Source organism: Delphinus delphis, chromosome 2 (assembly GCF_949987515.2).
Source record: "Delphinus delphis chromosome 2, mDelDel1.2, whole genome shotgun sequence".
In the NCBI taxonomy this organism is placed as follows: domain Eukaryota; kingdom Metazoa; phylum Chordata; class Mammalia; order Artiodactyla; family Delphinidae; genus Delphinus; species Delphinus delphis.
Genome location: NC_082684.1, coordinates 175538023 through 175562344, shown reverse-complemented (window position 1 = coordinate 175562344; position 24322 = coordinate 175538023). Strand labels below are relative to the sequence as shown.

Below are 24322 nucleotides of genomic sequence, written 5' to 3'. Positions count from 1 at the left end.
GCCACAACTACTGAGTGGGCCACAACTACTGATGCCCGTGCGCCTAGAGCCCGTGCTCCACAAGAGAAGCCACCGCAGTGAGAAGCCCACGCACTGCAACGAAGAGTAGCCCCCGCTTGTCACAACTAGAGGAAGCCCGCGTGTAGCAACGAAGACCCAACGCAGCCAAAAATAAAGAAAGAAATAAAGAAATTAAAGAAAAAGAAAGAAAGAGGTAAGAGAAAAGAGCTAGTGAAATAGGAATTTCTTTTTTCTTTTTGAATGTTACTGGAAAGAATTACAGAGCTGTCACAAAGTCTGCCTAAATGAATGTGTTTATACTCATTAGATTATGGTCTTAAGAAAAGAAAACTTACGTTTCCTTACTCAAAGTCCATGAAATCCCACTTGTCTTAAGAGGCCTTCTCTCTGTTGGGAAACAAGGTAAGAACTTAATTCCCCTAACTGCCAACACGTTCATTTTCAAACACAGTATTAACATGACTAAGGTTTGTTCTGAGAATCAAAGAACATCCGAAGAGTTTGGCATCAATAGTGCCCCTTCCGCACGCACACACACTCACGCGGAGCACATAGAACTATAGGTGAAAGGCAAGGTCCCTGCCTTTAAAGAACTTACTCCTTTTGGGGAGCAGGAATGTGACAGATATGTGCGTGATGGGAACAGTGTTTTTGTGAGAGGGAAACGTTCCTTGTTATTCACAATTTTCTGGCTGTTTTTGAAGGAAGGGGGGATCCCGAAGGGACCGTTTAGGGGGAGGTGATGGGTGTGAAGATGCCGGGCTGGGGAAAGAGCGGTAGCTCTGCCTGGGAAGGGGACATATTGGAGGGGGGGAGGGTGCGGGGAGATCCCGGAAGCAGGAGATGCTGGCCCAGAGCTATGAAGGGCAAGTAAGGAGAGCAAGGTGAGGCCGCCTGTGGCTGAAGAGAAGCTCTGGAAGGGGACCAGAGATGTACGATGGGGACTTTTCTTGATTTTTTTTTTTATTTTTTTTTTTTATTTTTTTATTTTTTTTTTATTTTTTTTTTTTTAATTGAAGTATAGTTTATTTGTATCATCTTTTTAAAGATTCCACATATAAGCGATATTATATGATAGCTGTCTCTGTCTGACTTACTTCACTCAGTATGATTATCTCTAGGTCCATCCGTGTTGCATTATTTCATTCTTCTTTATGGCTGAGACACACACAGACTGAAAGTGAGGGGATGGAAAGTTATTCCCTGCAAATGGAAATCAAAAGAAAGCTGGAGTAGCAATACTCATATCAGACAAAATAGACTTTAAAATAAAGACTGTTACAAGAGACAAAGAAGGACACTACATAACGATCAGGGGACCAATCCAAGAAGAAGAGGTAACAATTGTAAATGTATATGCCCCCAACATAGGAGCACCTCAATATAAGGCAAGTGTTACTGATTCTTCATTCATTCATTCATTCAAACGTCTTTCCTGAGCACTGCTGTGCACCAGGCTCTGTTAGATGCTGGAGACAAGGCAGACACCGGCCCTCAAGAACCCTCCGTGAAGGGGCTCATTGCCTTGTGGAGGGCATTTTCTCCTGAAGAGGGTAGGGAAGGGTTCTGAGATGTTGTCCAGGCTGGCACGGGGTCGAGGCACAGAGGTGCCAGGGAGCACGGCCATGCCTGCCCCCCTCACGTTTCAGAGGGGTGTCTGCAAAGGATAAACGCAACGTGCTGGCTCTGACTTGTAATTGACTTGATGACCAAGAGTTGAAAGCATCGAAGTGTAGGAAGACCATGCACATCTGTCAGGAATGTGGAGGGAAGGGAAAGTTTGCTTTGGACGGGGTTAGTGACTTCTCAACGTGTTAAGGTGACTTGACCTAATTAGCTTGTTCTTTCACCTTGGTCTGGAACAGTCTTGGGAGTTTAATCCTTCAGAGCAGCTGTTCTCAACAGAGGTGTCCCCAATAAATTGGAATGAGTTTGGAGGGGCGCTATAATTTCTTACTAAAATTACCAAAAGTGGGCAAATGAAGCCACCAAAATGTTTAAAGTGAATATAATAAAAACTTGGATACTTAAAAACAGCAACCCCCCCCCTAAAAAAAAACTCAGTCTTCTCTACCGCTGTAACATGTGACAGTTTAATGTTTGTGTTTGCATGCATAACCCAATGAGTGTTCCCAGCTTGGTAGCTATAATTCCACTCCTTTCTGTCCCTTTCAAGAAGGAAATGCAAGTGAATACGAGAGAGATTTATTGTAGGTATGATTTTCCTTAAGGCTACTTCTGGGCTCAGTGGAAAGAGTGTGTGATTGATTGATAATGTCTGTCTTGGATACAGGAAGGGGGTGTGGCAGTGTATTGCCAGGTAGTTGCCTTTTCAAGTTAGATCATTTCTATGAGCTCCATGGTGTTGCAGCTCTTTAGTTTGCCTTGTGTTCTAGTCACCTATATTGTAGTCATCTGGAAAACTCTATCTTACACAGTTTTGAGTAACTCATCTCACCTAGCCCAGCCACATCCTGCACCAAAGGGGCTCAGTAGATGTCGTTAGAATTCAACTGACTTTATATACCATTTAGCTGAGCGCTTCTAACCTGGGTGCTCTCTTAAAATTATGGAACGACTTTACAAACGCAATGCCCATGGCAACCCCTGTGCATATAACACTCAATATAGACAAGGTACACAAAATATTTTTCTCAGTAATTGTCCTAATAGAAAAGAATACATTTTGATCGATAGTAAAGCTGTATTCAACCAGAAATTTGGGGGAATTGATTTTTCTTCAGAGCCAGTGCTTTTAGGAACCCATCAAGCACCCATGGCCACTTTCCTGACTCGGTAAACACGGTCCAAAGGGCCAAATGCAAGCTGTGCTGGCACCTCGTGGTCCCTCACACTAAAGATTACTTGGATGGGGGAGACTGGGTCAAGGTTGTACGAACTCAGGTGGCCACCAAAAGTTGCTCTTAAATAAATAAATACACAACTAACCAACCAATCTGGGCTCTAGGAGAATTTTGCTGAGAGCGACCACTTTATGAAAAGACCAGGTAAAGAAAAATAAATTCAATAATTGAGCATTCTGGTAAGCCAGGAGCAGATAATTCTAGGTTTTTCTATATCTAGTTGCCCAAACATGGATAAGAACTTAGAACCCTGAACTATTGAACATCTGAGGTAACATTTAGTCTTTCATGGCTTGCAGGTCCCATGCCTGGATCAATGGATTTAAAAATCTCACTTCCTGGTATTTATGGTTCCTTAAAGCTTCATTCATTTTAGCATTTGGAAACAGCCAGTAACCACCTTGAAGAAGGCAGCTCCACTTGTTCTATAAACTTACCCCCAGCTTGAAGAATTGTATAAAGCAAGCAAATAAAAATAACTACTACTGGGCTTCCCTGGTGGCGCAGTGGTTGGGAGTCTACCTGCCGATGCAGGGGACACGGGTTCGTGCCCCGGTCTGGGAAGGTCCCACATGCCGCGGAGCGGCTGGGCCCATGAGACATGGCCGCTGAGCCTGCACGTCCGGAGCCTGTGCTCCGCAGCGGGAGAGGCCGGGACGGTGAGAGGCCTGCATACCGCAACAAAAAAATAAATAAATAAAATATGACACAATGGACTTATCTATGAAACAGAAACAGACTCACAGACATAGAGAACAGACTTGTGGTTGCCAAGGGGGAGGGGTGGGGGAGGGATGGATTAGGAGTTTGGGATTAGCAGAGGCAAACTATTATATAGAGAATGGATAAACAACAAGGTCCTACTGTAGAGCACAGGGAACTATATTCAATATCCTGTGATAAACCATAATGGAAAAGAATATGAAAAAAGAATGTATATATGTGTATAACTGAATCACTTTTCTGTACAGCAGAAATGAACACATTGTAAATCAACTATACGTCAAAAATTTTTGTAAAAATTATAGATGGGTGAGGTCTGGTGCTCACAACACCCACACCTAGAGGGTCAATTCTCATATACACACGGCCTTTCCAGCTATACGATCCACAGTGATGTTTCATTGCTGACCAAATTCTAAAGTCTGAATGTCAGCCAGTTCTTTAAAGTGGCTCCAAAATTCTTTCATACAAAGGTGACGTGGGTCTAGTGTCCACTCCCAGAAGCAGAGTGGACCTGGACGGCAGGCACTCTGGCTTGAGAACTGGCACCAGGGAGAGGCTGGACCCCGGGCCCGAGCAGCCATGAAGCACTGTGACAAAGGGACCAGTGAACAGTGCAGCTAAGGAAGGAAGCCAGAGGTCAGCCTGACGGCAGCAGTATCAGACCACAGGCCAGAGGAGCAGGAAACAGGTCTAGGGCTGTGACCTGGCCAGTCAGGACCAGGTGGGGAAGGGAAGTGGCCAGCAAGATGGACCGAGGCAAATATTTCAGGATGCAGCCTGGGAGCACGGGGAGGGTGCCGGGCGCCTTTTGGATCAGAGCCAACAGTAGGAGGTGGGGATGGGCCTTCCAGTTTAAAGGCCTTTGCAAATGACTTTGCTTAAGGTATTCTGAGGGGCAGTATTTATACTATTTAATAATCTGGGTTGGGAGGGAATTCTCATTTCTTCAGAAACTTCACACAGACCTTTGGAAGTTTGAGATTGAAGTAAACAGGCTCAAAACTTAATCTCCAGCCCCTTCCCTTCTCCAGGCTTCCATACATCAATGAAGGATGCCTCTGGGGACAAAACTCCCTTAAAATGACATTACGTGAACAACAGTGAGAGCATAAGTTACGTGAGCCACAGTGGTGGGCATCACGTAGCTGAACGACCAAAGTTCTCTATGTTCACAGGGTGCGGTCGTACAAGGCGGAAGTTGCACATGCGAACCTCCCGCCCATCCAGGATCTTTATTCTTGTCTTCACCCCTTGATCCGCTTTGTGGCCAGCAGCGTCCTGCTTTCTAAACCACTCACCTTATGAACAGTAGCAGCAACAGCTATGCCCACGTATGGAGTCGTAGGTTGTGCTAACTCCTTTACTCGTAATACATGGTAGGATCCTTGCAACGATCCCCACGGTAAATGGTGTCATTATTCCCGTTTTACGGATGAGGAAACTGAGGCTCATAACGGTGAAGCAACTTGCACAAGGTCACCGGCAATGGGCAGATCTGGAGTTAAATCCAAGTCTGTTTGACACCAAAGCCCAGGCTTTTGACCACTCTGCTGAGGTTCTAATGAGAATGGGTTACAGCTGCTGATGGATTAATTACACCCAGGGAATGTAAGTTCTAGGCCCTGCTCTCAGGATCTATATTTCAATACAGATGTAATTTATATTTTTAATTTATAAAACATATAAATGTAAAATATTTATATTTAATATACTTTATATTCATATGTTTTATCTTCAGTTGTGGAACAAAAGTTTAGGTCCCAAATTATTTTTTTAATTTATTTTTTCACTGAAAGTATAGTTGATTTACAACATTGTGTGAATTTCTGCTGTACAGCAAAGTGACTCAGTTATACACACATATATTCTTTTCCGTCATGCTTTATTACAGGATACTGACTATAGTTCCCTGTGCTCTGCAGTAGGACCTTGCTGTTTATTCATTCTCTCTCTATATGATAGTTTGCCTCTGCTCATCCCACAATCCCAGTCCGTCCCCCCTCCCCCTTGGCGACCACAGGTCTGTTCTCTAGGTCTGTGTGCCGGTTACTGTTTTGGGTCCCAAATTAAAAGGATGGGAGGCAGGAGGGAGAGGGCTGGGTGACAGAGGGGGTGAGGCTGCCTAAGGCCAGGTGTGCTGCAGGGGGGTTGGTTATCCTTTTAGGACCACCGGAGTGAGTGCTCTGAAAAGGTTGGGAGGCTCTGATCCACTTCTTCCAGAGTCTAGGAGGAGAAGCAGCTCAGGGCTGCCCGGGCCCCTGCCAAACCTATTTTCAGTGCCTGCACGCATTTGGCCAACGTTCTTATGGACGTGCCCTGTGGCCTGGAGCACGCCGTTCCACCCCAGCCCCGAAACCTCAGACACGCTCGTGCTCCATGCTTTGCCTCCTGTCCTCCCTCTGAACGGTCCCCTTCCTCATACGGCCCATGTGCTGCTGCTGAGAATAAAACGGCAAACGCATTGTATTCACTATCCAAACACGCTACACATCTTAACTCGTTCGATTATGTTTCCAGAGCATTCGAGAAGTTTTTTCTAAATAATCCTCTTTGCTCTCATCCCAAAGGACGTTCTTAAGTTCCTTGTATCTTTTCTTCCTTCTGATGACCATGTTTCTGACAACCTGGCGTGTCACTAGAACGCGTCCTTTCTGTCAACAGAGGGGCACAGTCGGGCTCCCTCCTAGATCTGCGTCACCCCTGCTTTGCCCCTCTGCTCTCCCACCCGCCTCCCAGAGCCCTGCTCTAGGGCATCTGCCGCTCCTTCCAGGCCTCTGAGGGGCGTGCCTGTGAATTTACTTCTATTTTCTTCCATGACCCTTCTTTCCTATCGACGCCATATTTGCAGAATTGTGACCGTCCCTCAGAATTGGCTTTAAACATTGCATTTAAACTTATTTATCTTTAAGGCATAAAGTCATCAGCTCTGAAACCCGATGCCGGCCACAGAGTCGGCCCCTCTTCCTTCTCCCGGGCTCAGCTGTGGACTAGCACGTAAATTGGGAAGGACCGTAAAATAGCGAGCGACAGCTGCACACCCCACACGCTGTCACTCCTCTCACGCTGAGGAAGGTCTGTGGCTGGTCTTCTCTGCTTCCTTCCATCCCTTCAAGAAAAAAGAAAAGCGCTCGGCGGACTTCCATCGACCTTGCCTGGCCCGAGGACAAAACAAAGAAAATCTCTTTACAACAACCATTAAGTCACCGTGAAATCTGGGCCCTCATTCTCGTGGTTTTGATAAATATGAGGTGTGCTGAAATTAGAGATCATAAATTTGGGAACCAAGAAGAGATTGCCTGGATTTAATAGAACAAGGTGCTACAAGAAATCTGTCCTCTTAAAGTTAATTAAAGGAAGTGGAAATGCTCATGTGTTAGCAGAATCCAGCCCTCCAAGGAACGGTTCGTGAATATACGTGTAGAAATGCGTGCACAACTTGTAGGTGTCATGTGTATGGACACACAGTGTGTCTGCATTTATATACAACATCTTCTGGTTCAGAAGACCTAAATGGACATTTCTCCAAAGAAGATATACAGATGGTCAACAGGCACATGAAAAGATGCTCAACATCACTAATTTTTAGAGAAATGCAAATCAAAACCACAATGAGGTATCACCTCACACCGGTCAGAATGACCATCATTACAAAGTCTACAAATAACAAATGCCGGAGAGGGTGTGGAGAAAAGGGAACCCTCCTACATTGCTGGTGGGAATGCAAATCGGTACAGCGACTATGGAGAACACTATGGGGATTCCTCAAAAAATAAAAATAGAGTTGCCATATGATGCAGCAGTCCCACTCCTGGGCATAAATCTGGACAAAACTCTAATTCAAAAAGTTACAGGCACCCCAATGTTCACTGCAACACTACTTAAAATAGCCAGGATATGGAAACAACCTAGATGTCCATCGACAGATGAATGGATAAAGAAGATGTGGTACATATATACAATGGAATACTACTCAGCCATAAAAAAGAATGAAATAATGCCATTTGCAGCCACATGGATGGACCTAGATATTATCATACTAAGTGAAGTAAGTCAGAAAGAGAAAGGCAAATACCATACACTATCAATTATATGTGGAATCTAACATATGACACAAATGAACTTATCTATGAAAGAGAAACAGACTCATAGACACAGAGAACAGACTTGCGGTTGCCAAGGGGGATGGGGATGGGGATGGGAGAGGGATGGACTGGGAGTTTGGGATTAGCAGATGCAAACGATTATATAGAGAGAATGGATAAACAACAAGGTCCTACTGTAGAGCACAGGGAACTATATTCAGTGTTCTGTGATAAACCATAATGGAAATGCATATGGAAAAGAATGTACATGGGGCTTCCCTGGTGGCGCAGTGGTTAAGAATCCATACTCCCAATGCAGGGGTCCTGGGTTCGATCCCTGGTCAGGGAACAAGATCCCATGTGCATGCCACAACTAAGGAGCCCACCTGCCACAACTAAGGAACCTGCGAGCCACAACTAAGACCCAGCACAACCAAATAAATAAATAAATATTCTTTTTTAAAAAAAGGAGAAGAATGGGCTTCCCTGGTGGCGCAGTGGTTGAGAGTCCGCCTGCCGATGCAGGGGACACGGGTTCGTGCCCCGGTCCGGGAAGATCCCACATGCCGCGGAGCGGCTGGGCCCATGAGCCATGGCCGCTGAGCCTGTGCGTCCGGAGCCTGTGCTCCGCAACGGGAGAGGCCACAACAGTGAGAGGCCTGCGTACCGCAAAAAAAAAAAAAAAAAAAAAAGGGAGAAGAATGAACATATTTGTATAACTGGATCACTTTGCTGTACAGCAGAAATTAACACAACATTGTAAGTCAACTATGTTTCAATTAAAACAAAACCAAAACCCCCCAAAACAACAACAACCAAAAATGCAGGCAGCGTAGTAACACCCCAAGCTAAGCTTAAGGTATGGCTTGGTTGTGAAGCCATTGGCCCCCATCTTGGAACCCCCACGGCTTTGTGCTGCTGGAGCTGGAACTCAGCACGCTCAGTTTCTGCTCTGCTGGATGCCTCCCGATTAGGCTCCACCAACAGGGGGCACTAGAGGGAGATCGGAGGCAGGGGTCGGGGGAAGGAGCAGGCCCCTTCCTGCGTGCTTCCTGGCTTGCCAGTTACGCACCAGGGCCCCTCCCTCTGGACCTGGACGCTGGCCGTTGAGTCCACCAGCAGCTGGTCCCAGTCTCTGGCCCTTTCCCCACACCCAGCAGCAGCCCCATCACCCCTCCCCTCAGAGCTTTCAGCCCTGGCCCTGCTGCTGTCCCCTCCAGGAGGTCCCAGTTCTGCAGCCCCTCCCCCAAGCCTCTAGGTCTGATGACACCCACTTCTTCCCTTTGTTCCTCCAGCCCCTGGTTACGGAAGCTGCTTCCTGCACTTATTATTCCTTTCTTATTTCAGGGTCTGCCTTATACATTTGGAGTTCTCCAATACCTGTTTAACCAATTTCTTATATTAAATTCTCTCTGCTAAATAGTGTTGTTTCTAGTTTCCTGACTAGTTCAGAAAATTAGGAAATCAAATTATACGTATACAGAAACAACCGTATGAAGCTATGTAAAAGCAGGTGGGGAACAGGGGAAAGTAGCAGAAGGAAATTTACCGAAATCCTAATAAGTGGCTGTGTTAGAGGGTTAGTCTTACGGTGATTTTTTTTCCTCCCTTCATTCCTACTTCTGAGACTTTTTTTGGTAAGGTGGTTACATGACTTTCGTACTAAGAATATGTATCTTTATATATTTTAAAAAAGAGGATTTGATGCCCAATAAAAGACTATGTAGCCGGAAGAGAGATGGGCCTATAAAACCGGGTGAATTATAATCTGGGTAATGAAAAGTGATTGCCAATGTGATCACAATTCTATCGTGGGTATCTTTTGAAAAAGAGAAGTGGTGTCCCAGCTCTCCAAGGGGCGAAAATGGTACAGTTCAGAGATAACGAAATGAGAAGACTGATGTGGGTCTCCAACAAATTCTTCAACAGCCTATTGCGTAGATGAGAACGCTGGGCGAAAGCTTGGGTTTACAGACACCATATTATGCCAGATTCCCCTCATTTCCTTCTCTGTTGGGTTATTATATGGGTTGATCATGTATTCACTTATTTATTCGTTCGCTCATTCATCGAACAGACATGAATTACGTAAATGTTCCACGAACTACGCTCCGGGAAGTGTCTTGGCGATGAAGACAGAAATACAAGCTTCTCGTAGGAGAGAAAAGGTACATGACATTCAGATGCTGTCAACATATGTCCTAGAAAATAAACTCTTCCACTTTAAGCTTTTTATTTTACCTAATACTATGCAAAAGAGATATCTGTATTTTATACCTGGGCCTCACACATCAGTGCCCCCCAGCCCCTGCTTCTGGTGGGGGATGGATTTCGGGGCCTGGGAAGGATGAGGGTTTGGGGTAAGGCCAGATTGGCATGGGTGGGGTGAGGGACGGTTCCGGGGTGGGGGGGTGTTAGGCACCATCTGGCAGCCAAAATGCATAAAACCAGGCAGCATGTGTTTTCCACACTTGCTCATCACAGCAGGGGCCGTCAATCATTCTCAATAAGAGGTGTGCTCACTCTCTTGGTTTCACATGAACATGGAACGGTCCACGTATCAGATTCTCTGATTCCCCCTTAAAGCTGCAGTGGTCAAATGCATTTGCTTCCTAGTAATAAACAGATTTAGCTGATTAGTAATGGAAGCCATTCCATTCTTGATATGGACACTCCTGCTTTTTTTGGTATCCTTTCTGATTTGATTGTCCTTATTAAGTACACACAGGACATCAGGGGGAGGGAATGACTTGTCCACAGTAGGATCTTCTATTCTCAAATCCAAACTTAAATAAATTTCTAACTGTCCTTTTGGTACTCCCTGTCGTGTGCACATGTCTTGGTTAAAATTCTAAAACTCCACTATGATGAGGGTTGGGAAGACAAGACTAAAACATTTGAGGGGTTAACCCAGATATAGATGTTCCTACATCTTTATTCTTTTTTCCCTCTGATGATAAAGAGAGTGTACCCATACAAATTACAAGCCGATGGGAATGAATAAAGTAGAAAGTGAAAGTTTCCCACAATTAGCAATGGCAGGTGTTGGAGAAGAAATAAGAGAGGGGGCTTGGTTGACCATGATCCTTGGTAATTAACAGTGAGTTTACTTTCAGGCTACAGTAGTAGGGATGAATCAAAATGCTCTGCTTCAGGGCAGGTGAGGCCCCCAAGCACATCTTTGCAATAAAATGTGGTAAAGACTCCAGTGGAACAATAGCCAGGACATGGAAGCAACCTAAATGCCCACCAGCAGATGGAATGGATAAAGAAGATGTGGTAGACACATGCACCCCTATGTTCATAGCAGCACTATTTACAATAGCCAAGACATGGAAACAACGTAAATGTCCATGGACAGATGAATGGATAAAGAAGATGTGGTAGGTACATGCCATGGAAGACTACTCAGCCATGAAAAAGGATGAAATAATCCCATGTGCAGCAATATGGATGCAACTAGAGATTATCTTCCTAAGTGAAGTAAGCCACACAGGGAAAGACGAAAATCATATGCTATCGCTTATACATGGAATCTAAAGTATGACACTAAGGAACTTTTCTATGAAACAAAAACAGACTCATAGACATAGAGAACATACTTGTGGTTGCCAAAGGGGAGGGAAGGGCTGGGAGTTTGAGGTTAGCAGATGCAAACTATTATATATAGGATGGATAAGCAACAAGGTCCTACTGTATAGCACAGGGAACTATATTCAATGTCCTGTGATAAACCATCATGGAAAAGAATATGAAAAAGGATATATATACATGTGTATAAATGAATCACTTCGCTGTACAGCAGAAATTAACACAACATTGTAAATCAACTAGACTTCAATTAAAAAAAAACAAAAGACTCTCCTGGAAGATCAAGAAGAAAACAGTGTGAGCATCAGGGCAGAGGCGAAGAGGAATGTTTGGGGATGTGAGGCTCCAGGCTGGTGTTCACTCATAGCTCAAGGTTACCATCCTTAGCCTTAAACAACAACCAATTTATATATACTCCACCATACTTCAAAACTATAAAGTGATCTATTAAAATGTATATTATACTGGAAGAGAAAATAAGTTGTGAGCAGGGGGCAAGAGAATTAGGGTAAGAAAAGTAAGATTAACCCATGAGTAAGTTTTGGTCCAAAATCAGTATTTGTTGAAATAATACACAAAAACCATTTGTAGGAGTCCCTATACATTTGCCAAAGATGGGCCACAACTTGGTTCCAAGCTTTCAGGTACGCATACAAAAAAAGAGAACTCTGGGGCTTCCCTGGTGGCGCAGTGGTTGAGAGTCCGCCTGCCGATGCAGGGGACACGGGTTCGTGCCCCGGTCTGGGAAGATCCCACGTGCTGCGGGGCGGCTGGGCCCGTGAGCCATGGCCGCTGAGCCTGCGCGTCCGGAGCCTGTGCTCCGCAACGGGAGAGGCCACAGCAGTGAGAGGCCCGCGTACCGCAAAAAAAAAAAAAAAAAAAAAAAAGAACTCTGATCACATTGTCAATCACTTAATTATTGTACTTAATTAATTGCTTAAATATACCATTGAATCAGCCACGTAAAACACAACTCTTCATGCTACGGAGTGAGAAAGAATTTTTCCCTGTGGACCTTCATAAAGAAGACACCGAGTGATACATGATGTGTCCCGGTGGCCTTTAAAAGTTCAAAAGGCTTACTTCACTCTGTGTGACAGGCTCTAGGTCTATCCACCTCGCTGTAAATAACTCAGTTTCATTTCTTTTTATGGCTGAGTAACATTCCACTGTATATATGTGCCACATCTTCTTTATCCATTCATCTGTCGATGGACGCTTAGGTTGCTTCCATGTCCTGGCTATTGTAAATAGAGCTGCAGTGAACATTGTGGTACATGTCTCTTTCTGAATTATGGTTTTCTCAATGAGTTTTGTGAAGATGTTTCTTATATCAACTGTCAAGGAGATGAAGTCAAAATACCATCACCCAATTCAGGAAGAGAAACGTTATGGGAAAATAAAAATTATGTGGTTTGAGTATATAACTTATCCTAAATGTTCTATTCATTTATTTATTTAGAACAAATATGTATAGAGACTCTGCCGTGTTCCCGGCAATGGCAGCCGTGGAAAAGTACTGCTTGGATCGTCTGGTGTGAGGGGACCCAGCTGCTTCTCTTCCAGACTCACCACCACATTCGCACCAAGGCCACTGTCCCCCAAGCTGCTTTCGATCCAATGACAGAGCACAGTAGAGAGAACCAGATAGAAAGGGTCCCTGCCCCATGTGAGATGACTCTACCACGTAAGTCATGCTAAGAATTTGGAACTTTATCCCTCAAAATGTTTTTATGTTTCATTTTGTTTTTAAATGCCCACAGCCTTAAAATAGGAGACTTTAAGCAGTGGAGTGTCACCATCAGGTTGAAGGAGTTTGTCTGAGTCAAAAGGCTTGACAATTGATGAAGTTGAACAGGTGGCGGGAACGGAGCCAGCCTCGGGGCCCCATCTGTCTGAAGGCAGGGGATCTTCCCCGAGTGTTGCGTTTAGTCTAAGCTTTTGAATCACCCGCACTGTAGGGGACAAAGGCTGCTGAGACAGTCAGCAAACAGAGACGGGAGGTGAGGAGTTCCTCCCTTTTTTTTTTTTCTGGAATCCATCAAGTTTGGGTGCAGCTGATCTGGATTTGGAAAGGTAGAGCAAGAAGGCTTCCAGACAGCCAGCAGGACGAAGCAGCCACGGTGCCCCTCCTGCTCATTCCTCGGGCAGCTCAGCCTCACAGCCCCTGTCCTCGGTCTTTGGACATTCTGCTCCCTCGCCTGGACAGCTCATCTTCCTTCCGGTCTGGCTAACTGGGGCTGATCTTTACGTCCCAACAGTCATGTCCTTTACCCCAAGAACCCACTTCCTCGGCTGGGTCAGGTGCACAACATGTCCCCTATCACTGTTCACTTAGATCACTTTACTTTTTATTCATTTTATTTTTCTTTTCCATGATGGTTTATCACAGGATGTTGACTATAGTTCCCTGTGCTCTACAGTAGGACCTGTTGTTTATCCGTTCTATGTATATGAGTTTACCTCTCATCCCAAACTCCCACTCCATCCCTCCCTCATCCTCCTCCCCCTTGGCAACCACCAGTCTGTGCTCTATGTCTGTGAGTCTGTTTCTGTTTCGTAGATAGGTTCATTTGTGTCATATTTTAGATTCCACATATAAGTGACATCATATGGTATTTCCCTTTCTCTTTCTGACTTACTTCATTTACTGTGATCATCTCTAGGTCCATCGGTGTTGCTGCAAATGGCATTATTTCGTTCCTTTTTCATGGCTGAGTAGTATTCCATTGTATATATGTACCACATCTTCTGTATCCATTCATCTGTTGATGGACTTTTAGGCTGTTTCCATGTCTTGACTATTGTCAATAGTGCTGCTACGAACATGGGGTGTGTGTATGTTTTTGAATTAGAGTTTTGTATGGATGTATACGCTCAGGAGCGGGATTACTTAGCTCACTTTAGAAAGCTTTGCTTGAAGGCTCACCATCTACAGCTGGACAGGTGACACCTTACAGTGGGGGGCCATTTATACCATAGTCTATGGGAATAATGTCCCCTGAAGTTGGCCAGTGCACACCCTGTGCAGCTGTACATCTTCACCCTGATTGCCTGTTTTGTATGCCTTCCCCCATTAGATTGACAACTCCAGAAAGTCCCAGACCACATCTCTTAGCACTATTGCTGGTAACTATTAAGCTAGCAGATCTATCCTTGTTAATGCAGATAATGGTGAAATGGAATCTCCCCACTTGGATTTATTATACCTAAATTTTTCCTACGCAATGTGTTTGTAATCAGATTTAAATTAGTAAGATCCTCAGTGACATCTTTGCATTTTTGTTTCATAGGCTGTGGCATTACCGCGACCAGATTTCCCGCCCCTTCTATTTCCTAACAACCTTCATCAAACTGCCCCCTGGAAGGGCGAAGCCTCACAGTTGCAGGGATGGATGTGAGCTGAGACGAGTTTTAAGGGCTCAGCAATCTGCTGACAGAGGATGAAAGGAGGGAGTTGAGGACCAGTCAGAAGAAGTTCCACCCCCAACGTTGGCATCCATCTCCGTGCCCCCCTGCCCTCCCCACCTGCAGGGAGGCTAGCAAATGGAGTTCTGTCATCGGGCGCATTGCTGGTAAGAAGGGAGGGTAGATCTGAAGAGGCACCAGCAGTCCTGACACAGACTCGAAAGGAAGACTCTGCTCAAATGCTGGGCTGAAAGCAAATGACCACTTTCTGCTCACCCAGCTTGGACTAGCTCCATATAAGACGAAGGCTGTTTGCCAGGGGGACCTTCTGTGCTGGCCCTCTGGGGTTGAATAAAGGCCAAATATTCCCCACATCTATTCTGCCCAAGGTTCTGCATACAGTTCGGAGAAATTTTCCTTTTTGGTGAATACAACCACCTCTGAAAACATGACCACAAAGGCATTCAGTCCCCAGAGACCCCCAAAGACCGATGAGACGTGGAAACAGGAAAGGTAATGTACGAATTCAGAAAAATCATGCCCTGCTTGCTCCTGTAACTCAAGCAAACTACTTTCATAATTTAAAGCAACAAACCACACAAAACCCCGTATGAAGAATGCCTTCAGTGAAAAGGAGGGCGTGAGTCAAGAGACCTCAGGTTGGGCTCTCGCTGGTTTGGAGAACGTGGCAAGATGATCGAAGGTCCCGTTTAAATGGCGGTTGGAAATATGGAACTACGATGTGGGGATCGGGGTCCCAGAAAATGGATTTGATGGCTCATAGAGAAGAGGAGGAAGCGTATATAGAAAGAAGTGACAAATTCCCAGAGGATTCTGCTCACCCGCCCGGCTGTGTCTAAAATAACCAGCACCAACCCCTTCCAAGTCAACCCATGTCTTCAAGGACCAATCAACAGATAATACTAAGTGCCCATCCATTTGAAAAGAGGGATAATCTGCGACTAAGAAACACGCAATGAAGGTGATCTAAAATGATAACTTTGGTAGAAAACATGCTTAAAGATGTGTGTCTAAATATGTCAGTATTTACCATATAACTGAGGAGTGCTTTCTTCCCTCTGAAATTAAATTTTGCAATTTAAGACAACTCACTCTGATGAAAGGACCGTTTATTCACTAAGGAAGTTATTTCTGTGCAACATTAATCATCTTAAGCTCAGGGTTTCTCCAGAGGGATTATTACCACTTTGTTACAGGAAAGAAACCACATTACTAGACTAGTATCCTCGCTAACACTGTAAGATGGAATTTAGAAATATGATGGGCGTTATGACTTCCCTGTGGGCGCCATGATCACACATGGGCACCATTATCACCGGTGGAAAAGACGGCAACTGCTTTGGGTGCAATGGAAACGACACATTAATGAAACTGACCAGGCTGACGTGTTCTTGAGCGCTGATGGAATTCACGGAAAAAGCCCTATTTGTGAGCAGCTTAAATAATTGGAAGATCCTGACTGACATTCACCGCCGTGACGATGACAGACTTAATTCCAGAATTTCACATAACGGTGTAGCGTGTTGAGAAAAGTGAATAATCCTTACTCTTTTAGACACCCAGATATGCATTAAGCATTTTAAATAATGCTCTTATACCTAAAACTATTTGAGACTATCAACTGGGGCTCGGCTCTGGCAAAAACTGTGCCATTGGGAGAATTCCTTACATATCTCAACAGTCTCTGTTCCCAGTGAAATGGGCATTCATTACGTATTTCAGTATTTTTCCCTTTCTCCCCGCCAGCAGAGATTGCAAACATGGTACCAGGATCTCGCTTCTTCCCCGGCAGGCGTCACTAGTCAGTCTCGGCATACTTGCTTGCTAAGCCCAGACCAGCTTTCCAGAGATAACACCTCAGTGATAGGCCAGTGGGTCGGCGCTTGGGTGAAACAAAGTTGCCCTTCCTGTCCCCCAAGATAGCTCTACAGACCTGGTTTAAAAAGTTAGCTACGTTCCATATATTCAGCTCTCTAGAAGATTTCTTTTTATGACTGTCAAAAGTGTTTCTCAATAGGTTATTGGGAAACCAGATGTGATTATACATAATTAAAACACCACCAATCTTTTAAACTCACACATGTAGAAGATAAGATATGATAAAATGGTCAGCCAACTCATGTATAAAAACCTGTGTGATACCTTTCATAAATATATTTTTGTATAATGGAGTAAACCCGTAAGCACAGTTAAGTTTTATTGATCTGTGGAATATTAGTATCTGAGAGGAGATCGATTCATCATACTTTTTTAAATTCAAGCATAGTTGACTTACAATATTATATTATTTTCATGTGTACAGCATAGCGATATGGTATTTTTACAGACTGTACTCCATTAAAAGTTATTACAAGATAATGGCTATAATTCCCTGTGCTGCACAATAGATCCCCGTTGCTTATCTGTCACACTTTAACACTGCACTTTTTGCCATGGCAGTAGCTATCATAACATCACGAAAACATAATCGTCTTCAAAAAATAATCTTATCTAGGAAGGTTTTTTTTATGTTACCATAAACTGCAAAGTAACTTGATTATTAGGTAAATTGTATCAGCAAAAGCTTAGCTTCTAGGGTCATGCTTTGTAACATCTTTATCCTCAAGTCCATTCCCAGAAAAGCCTTCCTCAGAAGAGGGTAACTTCCGGCTCTAAACATCAACAGCCTCAAATGCTGTGATCATTATTTCTTTCCATTGGAATAGTTGAACCATAAGCCCAAGGCTACTAAGAGCTTACACAGGTGGCAGGGAAATAACCCAAACAGGACTGGAAGACTTCTCAGCTTCTTTGCCATCCTTAACCTGGGGACCATCTCCTTCTCAGGATGTGGAAGAAGCTGGGGGGCAGGTGTGGGGCAGGCTACCTACTGTCCCTCCTGTGTCCCTGTCTCCTGTCTCTTCTCTACTGCACCCCAGGAAGCAACGGAAGAGACCTGGGAGGCATGAGGTGTTCACTTAAGGAAAGGATTTGTGTAAAAGGGAAAGCCAAAAATCTATCACACACACTGGATGTAAGCCAGCTCTTTTTTTAAAAAAAATAATTTTATTTATTTATTTTTGGCGGCGTTGGGTCTTCATTGCTGCACGCGGGCTTTTCTCTAGTTGCGGCAAGAGGGGGCTACTCTTCATTGCGGTGCACAGGCTTGTGCTTGTGGTGGCTTCTCTTGTTGCAGAGCACGGGCTCTGGACATGCGGGCTTCAGTAGTTGTGGCTCGCGGGCTCTAGAACGCAGGCTCAGTAGTCGTGGCGCACGGGCTTAGCTGCTCCACAACATGTGGGATCTTCCCGGACCAGGGCTGGAACCCGTGTCCCCTGCATTGGCAGGCGTATTCTTAACCACTGAGTCACCAGGGAAGTCCAGCCAACTCTTTAAGGTAAAAGCAAGGCACAGAGCACTTCTCCATTTGCAGTGAACGTGGGAGCTGAGTGTTTGCTGGATTCTCTTTTCTGCTCCGCGAGCATTAAGCCACCTGAGAGCAGAGGACTCAGCCCACTCATTAGCACTGTTGGGGGATTCGGCTGGAGGTGGCCTGTTTTCTTTTCTGTAAGATGGGGTGATGATTCTTGCACTGCCTGCTTTGCAGCATCCAGGGAGGGGAGGAGGGGAGAGAAATGACATCACGCACGTGTAAGTGCTCTGGCTGCTAGGGCAAGAGTCCCCAGAGAGCCAGTGTGAGGTATTATTTTATTGTCATCCTTATCATCTTATGTCTATCTGATAAACTTCAGGACACACAGCTCTTTCTTGGATTCAAACAAGATGAAAGAGAGATTTAGATAAAGTGCAATACTGTCAAACCCACCTTCTGGTTTATTTCCAGCCTCCACCTACCCATGGTTTTCAACCCTGACTCAGCACTCAGAATTAATCGTAGGTTTTAGTTTATTAAAAACATACATTTTTGAAGATCCCACTTATAAGTGATATCATATGGAATCTAAAAAAAAAGGATACAAATGAACTTACTTACAGAACAGAATAGACCCACAGATATAGAAAACAAACCTATGATTGCCAAAGGGGAAAGGCGGGGAGTGGGGGGATAAATTAGCAGGCTGACATTAACATATACACACGACTGTATATGAAACAGACAACCAACACGCACCTACTGTGCAGCACAGGGAACTCTACTCAATTTTTGCAATAATCTATAAGGTAAAAGAATGTGATAAAGAATATACCTTCTTTATTTAAATTTTTTATTGAAGTCTAGTTGATCTACAATGTTGTGTTAATTTCTGCTGTACAGCAAAGTGACTCAGTTATACACATGTATGCATTCTTGAAAAAGAAGATATATTCTTTTTATACATATATGTATAACTGAATCATCAAAACTAACACAGGAAACTAACATCTGAAACTAACATAACATTGTAAATCAACTATAATTTTGTAAAAAACTGGAAAAAATAAAATGAAATTTTCACTATGTACTGACAAAACAACAAACACCCAAACATTTTTTTTTTGGCGGTACACAGGCCTCTCACTGTTGTGGCCTCTCCCGTTGCGGAGCACAGGCTCCAGACGCGCAGGCTCAGCGGCCATGGCCCACGGGCCCAGCTGCTCCGCGGCATGTGGGATCTTCCCGGACCAGGGCACGAACCCGCGTCCCTTGCCTCGGCAGGCGGACTCAACTACTGCGCCACCAGGGAAGCCCCCAAACATTTCTTAAACATAGAGAAGTCATGCAAAGCTTTAGCCCAGGACTGGACAGGACCCAGTGGGTTCTCTGTTTAAAAGTTCCACTAGCGATCCTGTTGCTCAGCCAGGGTTGGGAACCACACACCAGGTGATTCAGGGCCATTGTATTAACCCTACACTCCATTCAGACCCCAGATCTCTTTTCTCCCAAGCACACGTCTGGGTGCAATGGGCAGCGATGTTGTAACATTCCACTGGCAGTGACTTTGCTTGGCCCTGGCCTCTCCTTCTTTTCCTTACCTTCCCAGGAGAAGCTACCTTCCCAGCATCAATTCTGCTCCCATCCTACCTCCTCTTTCTCTAATTAATTGTTATGATGACTTGGAATAGGAGCCACCTGAAGTAAATGTCCGCTCCATCTCTCAGCAGCTAACGTCTGACACAATCACCATGAGTAGTATAAAGGCAATGAAACACAGAATGAACTTTATTATACAAAAAGATATAGGCGTGCATTTCAAGTAAGTGTCTGGGATGACATTTTGCTGAATTCCAATTTTAAACTCAGCATTGAAATTATGTGGGGTTTTTTTTCTTTTTTTTGGTTCCAGGTAACAACTTCATTAGCAAGACATGACTATGTTGATTCGTAGTAATCCTTTTCTCTTGGGTGAAAACATTTTATTATCTTAAATGGTTTCTCTCCAACTCACCCCATCACTAGCAAGCATCATTTTAGCAGGGCTCATTCTAATCAGCTCAATGCTAGAGAAAGATTTTTGTGGCTTTGTCAATCCTTTTTTTTTTTTCTCCTGAGCTCATTTCTAGTTAAATTAATCTTTCTGTACGTTTGCTGTTAAAATCTTCTCTGGAGGGTACAGGTAAGACCATCAAACTGCTGACATCGAGAACGCTCCCCTTCTCACTTCCCTTAAGTTTTTCAGCGCATTCGTACAGTAATACTTCCCAGCTGGTAATGGACCCCGCTTCTGGAAGAGGAAGAAGCAAGAAACCCAGGCTAGCTCCCCAGCTGCATGCTATTACGTGATTTCCAATTCACAGGAAATGAACAATCATTTAGTCTTGACAGGTACATCCAGAAACTCAGTCTTCCTTTTCAACCTGAAAAAAACAAATCAGGGCCTGCAGAAGTTAAGCATTGAAGTATGCTTCCTATTTTTTTTTTTCTTTTTGCCAATGTTATGAGGATATCTTGTGAAAGCTTTTGAAAACACTCTGGGAAAATTCTGCCAATAGGCTTAGAAGCTGAGGAGGAAAAAAATAATCATCCGAAAAAATACTTTGTGCCCATGAAGATATGTAAGTGAGTGGTCCCTTGTGAGCTGGGCAAGGCTAGAAATATGTGATGGTAATCGGGGCATTAACCCAAATGGCCTCGTTAGTAGAGTCTTAGACCGAACAGGAAAGCGAAGTCATCAGCAGCGGACGCAGCCCCAGATCAGCCCCAGGATGAACAAAAAGCAATTACAAATATGCCAGGGAGAGGTTTTCTCTCCTTTATCCTGATGGATTGCTCCCTCGATTGAAAACACTTCTATTTTCTGAATGTAGTTTTCCAGAGTAGGAATAAAGCAACACCAAGCAACGCTCCCCCTTCGCCTCGCAGCTTTGCAGAGCCCGACCGGGGACCGGCCTTACTCTCTGCACTGTCCGGACGCCTGGGCGGATGCGGGCCCCCATTGTACAGATGACAAAGGGGGACCCGGGGGGCTTCGCAGGCTGCCCCTCTCCTAGCTGGGGGCGCCTGGCCGGCAGCTGTCCCTGCCGGCTCCTCGGCCAGTGCTGTTTAGTCTACTTAGCTGAGGATTTGAAAACATTGACTCCGGCTTAACTCGCTTTGCCCCCTATTATGGGCCATTTGTGTGTGTCAGTCTTTATCTCTGGACCTGAGTCAAACTTCACTCCTTTCTCCCACCTCCTGGTTCAGAAGAGAGAAGAAGAAGAAAAAAAAAAAACAAAAAAACACCCAAAGCCTAAATATGGAACACATGTGCTTCTCAGCTGGGCTGTGGAGCGGGACTGGGGAAACGGGAACTGTCACTGGCCCTCTGTCCCCGGGTCTCGGGCTGCCCTCCCACCTGGGTCCCCCTGGCACTGCTACTGGCCCCAGCCTGAGGCCGAAATCACTCAACATCCACCTCTGGGGCCTGCCTTTTCTCCAACTTTCATCTTTTTGGGCTTCTCTGCATGTTTGGAGGTTGGTCTTACTGGCCTATGAAAAATCCGGTGTGCCTCAAGGTAGCTCAAGGGTAGCTTTGGAAGTGAGTCGCAGGAGGATGGTAGGCACCTTTGACGTAAAGATCCGGAATCTTCTGCCACCCCTCCGCCTGGGCCGCCATGCGCAGCGGTGACTCACGGTGAGGTCGTGCATTCCCAGGCGAGGTCTATAGTAGTTGGGGGGCTGAGCTATTTGCAGGTGCCTCTCGCAAACTGAGCGTCCTCATTCTAACTCCCCTCCACGCCGCCCTGGCATCTCCTGAAGCCGAGCTTCGTGGGGTGAACAGGAAGACTACAACACTTTTATTATCGTTGGCTTCCTTTGCTGAATTAGCGTTTATATTTTCCCAGTAGAAATCCCCAAATTGAAAATAGGTGTCAGCCAGCACCACTTTAGTTAAGGTTGTGTCAACATTTCCTATAAACCTTGTTTTTCTAGGGTTTATAACTAGACCATAAAAATGTGCTCAGCTCTGAAACTTGGCTTAGAAAGGAAACCTGGGAGTGAATTTGGCAGAATTTGAAGAGGGGGAAAAATAAGGCCAGCTGTTTTTAACATGTGCCTGTCCTAAAACGGAAACGATTGGAAGGTGCATATTCTCTTTGTGTGATTCAAATGGAGTTTCAGATTAAAAAAAAAACTCCTGGGGAGATTATTCCATTAATACGGGCTAATTGCACTTGTCAGTCTTTAGAGGAGACGTTAGTGGCTGAGGTATGGAACTCAACCCCCTGACTTCACATCTGTGGGTACCAGTTTCGGCAAAGCCGTTAGCTGCACATCATAACGTGATCTGGCAAATCATCCTCACACCTTTTAGTGCAGGAAACCACCAACGTTTCGAAGGAAGGAATCCTTCCTGATAAGAGGTTAATGGGCCGTTTCAAAATGCATGCTCGCTCAGAATAGCATCCCTTTACTCATGTTCACGTAATCTGCCGTTCACATTTACTGGATGACCCCGGAAAGCAGCTCCCGTAATGTCTGTAGGAGGGAAACATCCGATCCTTCTGAAAGTCTACCTTTTCCTGTGGGCGGGGTTAGTCTTCTGCGTCGCCAGCAGATCCCTCTGGCTGTGCTGGCAGGTCACTGGTACTTTGGAGGCAATCAAGCGACGTGCGGCCATGTGCCTGTGATGCCCTGGCCTGCATCTGTCTCTGGCCTTGGACTCTGGGAAGATGGCAGCCAGCAGGGGCTGGAGCATCGTGGAGGAAAGGAAGAAAGTGCTGGATTCAGCACCAGGAGAACCGAGTTCCAGCATCCTCTCTGGCCCTTCCCGACACTCGGCTAAGCTAGAGGCTTACGGAGAGGGTCCACTGAAATCACATAAGGCACTTTTAAAACTGTAACGCGTCCTCCAAATGGAAGCAGGTAGTGCCTGCCTCAGCGTCCACGGATGCCCGCTGAGCGCCGTCAGGCGTGTAAGGACACGCCCCCCGTCAGCGGCCGCGGGGAGAGGCCTGGGCTTCCCAGCCCGACAAGCCAGCACCGCACGACCCAATCCTGCTTCATTTCTTCTGGTTGCGTCTTCTGCTTCCGCTCCTCTCGCCCATTACTGAACACGGAGCACCGTTGTGAGAGGAGAATGATCCGGGGTCTTGGCTGTCCATGGACATCAGCCCTGTCTGGCCCCGGATGCCACTTTGATGTCACCTGCTCTGCCACCCTCACCCCCCTCCCCCGCCTGCAACGTGACCTCAGGGCCTTTTGTGCGCTGCAGGCATACCGTTTTTTGGTACCTTCAGGTTTTCTCTGAGACTGTCCCCCACTGCACCCTTGGGCTTCCTTCCTCAAAGAAGGAGGCTGCACACCTTGGCGCCAGTGATATATGTTTGCCGAGGGGAGTTTTCCCCAGAGAGATCTGTGAAAGGCTGTGAGCGTGGTCAGTCCTCGGAAGGGCCCTGAGCCCAATTTAATGCTGGGCTGTCGGCACCTTGAAATTCTGAATACATTCTTTTTTTTTTTTTTTTTTTTTGCGGTACGCGGGCCTCTCACTGCTGTGGCCTCTCCCGTTGCGGAGCACAGGCTCCGGACGCGCAGGCTCAGCGGCCATGGCTCACGGGGCCCAGCCGCTCCGTGGCATGTGGGATCTTCCCGGACCGGGGCACGAACCCGTGCCCCCGCATCGGCAGGTGGACTCTCAACCACTTGCGCCACCAGGGAAGCCCCTGAATACATTCCTAACAAGAGGCCAGCCCATATTTTTATTTTGGACTCTGATCCCTACAAATTGTGTGTAATAACAGGTTCTGGCCCTGATCTCTTCCCCGCTGGCCCTGACGACTGGGGACAAGCCCGCTGAGCACTCCAGCCACCCGTGACGCGGGCTACGATGTCTGCAGCGGAGGGGTTAAGAGCGAGTCTGCCTGCCCCACCCTGGGCCGGTACTGGCCTCCTGTCCCGGAGCCCTCTCCCGCCCCCGGAGCCCCCTCCCGCCCCCGGAGCCTCGGGTCCGTGTGAAACAACAGCAGGCCCTCTGGGTAGCATTTCTGGCCCTTCCTCCAGAAGCCTGGAGGCTGATGTGGCCCCTTGTAGTGTCCAGCAGAGTCCTCTTCCCACACGAGGGGGACACTGGGCACCGAGGACCATCCGTCTGCAGGCAGCCTGCTGGATGCCATCCGTTTACCCAACCAAGGCTAACTGAATGGCAACCGTGTGGCAGACGTGACATGGGCCCTGGGGACACCTCCACAGGCCAGCAGAGATGCCCCTGCCCA

At 45.9% G+C, this 24322-nt stretch overlaps 1 long non-coding RNA gene across 1 annotated transcript in view; it reads right to left on the bottom strand.

The window, feature by feature from the left end:
* Positions 1–1122: 1122 nt before the first annotated feature.
* LOC132421130 (uncharacterized) overlaps positions 1123–24322 on the bottom strand; it is an 80590-nt gene continuing 57390 nt past the window's right edge. The window contains exon 4 of the long non-coding RNA XR_009518502.1: positions 1123–1224. This is a non-coding gene — a long non-coding RNA (uncharacterized lncRNA). The remainder of the gene's footprint in view (positions 1225–24322) is intronic.